Genomic DNA, 6,695 nt, shown 5'->3' on the forward strand with positions numbered 1-6,695 from the left:
ATCACCAGGCTTCATCTGTCAGATGGGTTGGTAGGTCTCTTCACATGCCTCCTGTCAAATCTGTGCCATTGTGCAAGCATCCGAGATTTATGAATTGAGAAAGAAAGAACATGTGAGAGGAGCATGACTTTGTAGCATAATAGTTAGGGCACTTGGGTGGGAAAGGAGATCCAGGGTTCCAGGCTCTGATCCTGCTTTTGCGTTTTATCAAATGTTAAATAAAAAATACAGACATTTGAGACAAAGACCAAAACCCTGGATTCTCTCCTCCCATCTGAGTGTCCTACCACAAGGCCAGGAAGTCATGTTCCCTCTTGATTTTTTTTCCATTCCCACAAATTGAATTATTTGCCATTTTAATACAGCTTCAACAAGAGGGGCAGAAAGCTCCCTCAGTGCAGCCTAGCACAGCTTGGGGCAAAAGGCATTTTCTTGGCATTCTCAGGCTAAGAAGGGTATTAAATTCAAGTCCTCCATTTCCAAGGTGAGTGTTGTAACCATTAGGACAGTGGGTCTCAAGTCACCCCTCACTGGACTTGACATACCCCAGCATGACATTTGTGAATTCAGTGGCACCCGATTTAAAAAAAAAATAATTGACATATTGCAGCAGGCCAGGCAGTGAGGGTGGGGGATCAGCCAGGCAAAGACAAGCCGGAGCCTACACTTATCTCCTCACACCACACGGCACCCTTCAAAGGCTCTCGCATCACCCTGGTTGAGAATCACTGCACTAGGATATTGTAAAAAAAAGGAAGAAGCACAAACACCTCTTCCTTTTTGGCAGAAATGAGAATTTAGGAGAGAAAGGGACTTCCTGGGCCATCACCTCTAGTCCCCTGCATTCACAGGCAATTACGTACCCAAGAATTCCCCAAAATTACTTCAAACTGAAATCAACACTTCAAACCCCAACACAACTACAAGGCACAAAACCAAAAAAAGAGCAAGAACACCCTATAATATGCCATTGTTAAAGACAGGAGAGACAAAGGCACTGCCAGTGACAGAGAAGTAGTTAATTCATATCTACTCAGAAGATCCTGGGGCCATGCCAGGATGCTACAGAGAAGGGCAAACACCTCCACAGTTTCATAGTTGATAGGATTGGAAGGGACCTGAGCAGATCATCTAGTCTGACCCCCTGCCATGGCAGGAAAGAGTACTGGGTTCAAATGACCCCAGCAAGGTGATTGTCTAGCCTTGTCTTAAAGACCCCCCAGGGTAGGAGCCAGCACCACTTCACTTGGAAGTTGGTTCCAGATCCTAGCCGCCCTGACAGTGAAGTAGCCCCTCCTGATGTCTAGCCTGAATCTACCCTCTGCCAGCTTGTGACTGTTGTTCCTGGTCACTCCTGGTAGTGCTCAGAGGAACATGGACTTGTCACTCTGCTCAGCTCTTTGAAAGAGTGGAGGGTGGGTACCTAACCTCAGGATCCCAAGTTCTGGATCTTCACTACAGATCTGCCCCCAGCAGACTGGAGTCAAATGCTTAAGCTCCAGGGGAGGTGTCTAGCATTTCCTACTGGCTGGCTCCAGGAAGCTGCACAGTCATGTGATTTTTTTAATGCCCACACTAAGGTGCCCAACTCTTCCAATACACTGCATAGTGACCTTAGGTGCCTAACGTAAGTCTGCCATAAGCATTCATATAAGGGGACAAGCACCTACAAGGTGAGTGCCCAAGGCCTTTATTGGATCTTGTCACTTCTGCATATCAAAGGAACTTACACCTGGTTTTGTCCATGTGAGGATGCATTTCCACATTACAGTTAGCAGTTGCTAACTTTAAAGAATGGTTTGTCATTGTTAAAGTTTGCAAGTGCTGGGAGTCATAGTATGTTCAGGGTTAATCTCTCTGTAATGTGCACGGCTCTGACCTGCTAACAGACAGCTGGCAAGCAGAAGCATGCTTGCCTAGGTAAGAGGTTTGCTCCATGCCTGCCCTGCTCCCCAGCTCTTTAAGTAGCTACACTGCCCTCCCCCAGCATGGCACATCATCCTCCCTCCCCCCAGTGCACATACGTTCACACCTCCTCAACACCATCCCTCGCTCTTGCCTTTGGCCATAGTCAAACAGCACAGCCAAGGCATGGGGGAAGCAGTGAGGGAGGGGCCATCCCTGACTGTACACTCCTTTGTCGCTAGGCAGCACCCCCAGCTGCCACTTTTGTAGTGTGGTATGGTGTGTATGGTGTGTATCCCTCCCACCTCAGCAGCTACCCTTCTCCCTCCCCTGCTTGGCCCACCCAACCTCTACCCCCTCCCCACTTACCAGGTGGTGCTCTACTGTTCAGGCCATCGGGGAGGACAGGGAGTCCACCTGGGAGTAGTGCATCCTGGGATACTGGAGTACTGCAAACTGGTTGGTTGATCTCCCCTGAACAATTAGAAGTTAGGCAAAGTTGGACTGGTTAAAGCAGCTCAAAAAAAAAATCCTCACTTCAAATAGTGTAACTTTAAGACCCCCTAGAGGGTACTTAGTATTTGTTAGCAGGCATGAATGTGTGATCCTTCCTGTTTTAAGAGTCCTTAAACAAGGTTTAATTGTAACTTTTAATCTTACCCTGAAAGAGATCACTTCACCCAGCTGCAGAACAGAGCAATCCGGAATAGAGCAAGAGTATACAACAGTTTGGGATAGAAAGTGACAAAATATACTCTTACAAGAGAAACTTAGATAAGTCTCAATAAAGCTGACAAAACAGAAAGATGGTTTGAATAGCTGAGAATTAACCCACCTGCACTCAGAAAAAAATGCCAGCACTTTGTATGACTAAATCCTACATACCTTTAGCCTGCATCTCATCTGAAAGATGCTACCGTCAGCAGCAGTGTGCTGCTTATTCCATGCCAGAGCACTGACTCTGTTACAACTCAGAAGAAAGTAGGCCATTCAACTCATCCCGAGACAGGCAGATCCTGCCTAAAAAAAGACCGTTTAGTGACTATAGAAAATAGCAACACATTAGATTTGGCATCATCACCTAAAGAGCAAGTTAGTGTTGTAATTATTGGAGTTTTGTATTAAATTCCTGGCTTTTGTTGAATATGGGCAAAAGGGCCCTCAGAATCATGCCCTTACTCTTGTAAGGCAAACAAGCTCATGAAAATAAAAGACTAAATATAATTAGAAATTAGGAGTTTCTGATTTATTTTAATATGGAATTCAGTGAAAGTTCCCACTGGTGCTCTGTCAGTCATAAAATCTCTTAGCAAATGGTTACTCCAAAGAAAATTAAACCCACAGGATAAAAAGCTGGTTAAAGAGATTTCTCTTCTTTCTTTGAATATTAACCTGAGCGCAACTAAAATCTGTTAATTCTCTTTAAACTGTACAAAACTGTTTTCACTGGGAAAAAGAAATAAAAAGGGGTATAGCTCCCCCCTTTTTAATTTGTGGTGTAGAGTTGTATGGTGTCTAAGCCTCTTCTCCCTACTTCCTTAAGCCACAAAAAAAAATGGAACTTGGTTTGCAAGTACTTGGGGCTTTTTGAAAAATGATTGCCATTTTTGTTTTATGTATGCAATTAAAATGTTGACCTCAATAAGCTAAGTTACTCACATACAGGTTATTTGAGAGCAGAGGAATGAATAAATAGTACTATAAATTGATTCTTTCAATGACGTATTTTACCAGTTTTAAGGTTACAATTAAAGTGTTTGCTAACTGAAGGAGAAAGTGCTAAATACATCACTGAGTTTTACTGTTTTGCCAGTAACACTTAGGTTGCAACAGTGCCAGCAATATTACTCACTGCAGTTTCCTTTCATCTGTTGATGTAATAGGGTAGGTTTTAACATCTTTTTAGACGTGAAAAGATCTTATCTTGTTTTAGATATCAGCTCCCATTAATCTCTCTCACCATGATAATTTTCCTTGTTTCAGTCACACAGTGCAAAGCCAGCCTGAGGCTCAGTTCAAAAATCTCCTTAGAATTATGAACCTTTTTGTTAATTCTTGTAACAGGAAATTTATCACAAGTTTGTCAATAGCAAATGGAATAAATTATGCCATTCAGCAATAAAAGACGAATGTTCGTCACTTGGAGATTTGCAAAGTATTACTCAGATGAGAATGTTTTTTCAAGTACTTTCCTACAATAGAAACTTCTGAAAAAGTATAGCTAAATTCTAGCCAAATGACTGATTATTAGGGCTTTGGTGATACATTTCCCATAGTTATTTTTGTCTCATTCCATTTGTAATTGACTCACACTGGAATTGTTTTAGTTGAGTTTCTGGAAGGCTCCCATGGATTTGAGATTAAAAGCAACCAAATTTTGACTTTGTATGTTCTTACACAGTTCCTACATGGTGCATGACATACTACATGCAAACAGTTTCCCTTTGCTAGCACTATGCTATACACATTATATTGTAAAAAGATTTTGCTATTTACTGCATTTACCAAAATCCAAGATGACTTCCCAATAATTAGATTCTATACATTTGTTAGAATTTCCCATATCTAAAATCTAATTTTTAGTGGGTTGCCCTAAATTCATCCATTCCTCCCTCACCCTCCCAGGGCTGCAGTGGGAAAGCAGTGGCAAGGGGGCAAGTAGTGGGGAAAGCAAGGATGGGGGGTAAGCAGCGAGGAGGCAGATGTTGGTTAGGTAAGCAGTGTAGGAGCAGGTGGCCTGACCCCTGTCCCTTCCTTCCCCTGCCCCCCTCCCACCTTTTGTCTCTCCCCAACCTGCTGCCCAGCCTGTCCCCTCTTCTATTACTGTTCCTCACTGATCTGGGTGCAGGGGGAGGTCCTCTGGCATGTGCAAGATAAGGGAAAATTAGATTTAGGACCTATGCATTTATTTTTTGTTTTGCGTGTCCGCTGCTCATACAGGGATTCCAAAACACATTTTCCAAACAGTGCTGGATTGATACAGTTTGCATGGATGACCTCTACCATGCAAAGTAAATGATTTCCCAAGTAACAGCTATCTATGGAGCTAACTCGGAAAGAATATGAAAGCAAATGTCATAGTTTCAATAGGAACTTCCCTTGGGGACCTTCTTTGTTAGGTAATTCAACTCATATCCTAATAAGGAAAAACATAAGAAAAAAGTGGAGATGGCAGCAGTTTTAATGCTTGAAAATTACAAATCTTGTTTCACAGAAAAACAGCAGCAGATATCAATTTCTCCTTTCTATCAGTACGAACAGAACAGGTACTTCTCCTAGCACTCAGTTTCCAAAAATCAACACACATTTGTAGAACTTCAGAAAATAAAATCCTAACCCTGGGAAAACAAAACCATCACACTGACGATCTGTAGTTTCTCACAACTACAATTTCAAAATTGAGCTTATTTGTGAACTGGTTACTATACCCATTTTCTGCCAACAAAATAATAGCCACAGAGGTTAAAAACATTTACATAGTAATGATTCTTTTCTTTCAGCCTGTTACGTCATAGCTAGGGTAAATACTCATTTTATTTTCATAGGTAATTCTAATCTTAATCACCAGCCCCACCAACTGGCTGGTTAAGGCTAGGACCTCTAAAGAGTAGCTATTCTTGATTTTTCCTTTTAAATATAGTTATTTTCAAGATTTTTTTCTTTTTAACTTCATATTTCCCTTGTATGTTAAAGAAAAGAGACATTGCTTTTTAAGAGCAGGCTTTCTTTAAGGTGTGTGAACCATATGTAAATCTTCACTGTGGGTGAGTGACTACATGGGCATGATATTTTTTGCTTTAGCAGTTCCTGCCTCTCCTCATACTCCATGCCATAGTCCGAAAGGGCAGTGCACACTCCCTGCTCTGCAGTTCTCTCTCAGAAACAGATATCCATATCACATAACTCCAAGGAACAGGAAGAGGACAGTAGCTTGTGTAAGTCATTGAGGACAGGAGATCTCAAAGACCTCCAGTTACTGATACAGCTTTTTTTTAAAATTACAATTATTTCTGCACACATTTTTACTGCAAGTGATCCCAAAGCTGTGTCTGCATACCTGGAGGCAGGTCTCGGGCTTCCTAAGTCACCCAGTGATTGAAAAACTGCCTCACCAAAACACAGCATTTGCCTTTGAGTCTTCTGCACTTGCAGGAATAGTCTGCGGGAATAGTCTGAATTGAGCTCCAGCTAGCCATCTTGCACGTCAGGTAAGGAGACATTGGGCATGTCCACACATCACCATATGGCGACATTGCTGTGGTGTCATGCTTTAGTACTTCCTTTTGGAAGTACTAAAGCACGGTGCAGGATGGGTGGTTACTGTGCTGTGTACATGGAGCATGGTTAGATTTTGCCACTGCATTGCTGTAGTGGTTCACTATACCGGGGGAGCATGCCACTATGGCAACGTAGATGGTGATCACACGTAGATCCATGTGATTGCTACATCACCATAGCGTGTCACTACGTCACCATAGGTGATGTGCAGATGTGCCCATTGGAAAGGGAAAGCAAGGAAGCTGCCTGGGCTCTGGTGGAGTGACTACAGAAAGTGGCTCCATGCTGGCAGTCTCATAATGCAGTGTGATCATAGAATCATAGAAGTAGGGTCGGAAGGGACCTTGTAGATCTTCAAGTCCGACCCCCCCAGGGGCAGGAGAAAAGACTGGACTCAAATGAGTCCAGCCAGGTAGGCATCAAGCCTCTTCTTAAAAATCCCCAGGGTAGGAGCCAGCACCACTTCCCTAGGAAGTCGGTTCCAGATCCTAACCGCCCTAACTGTGAAGTAG

Source organism: Crocodylus porosus, unplaced genomic scaffold (assembly GCF_001723895.1).
Source record: "Crocodylus porosus isolate Cpor-Errol unplaced genomic scaffold, CroPor_comp1, whole genome shotgun sequence".
NCBI lineage: Eukaryota > Metazoa > Chordata > Crocodylia > Crocodylidae > Crocodylus > Crocodylus porosus.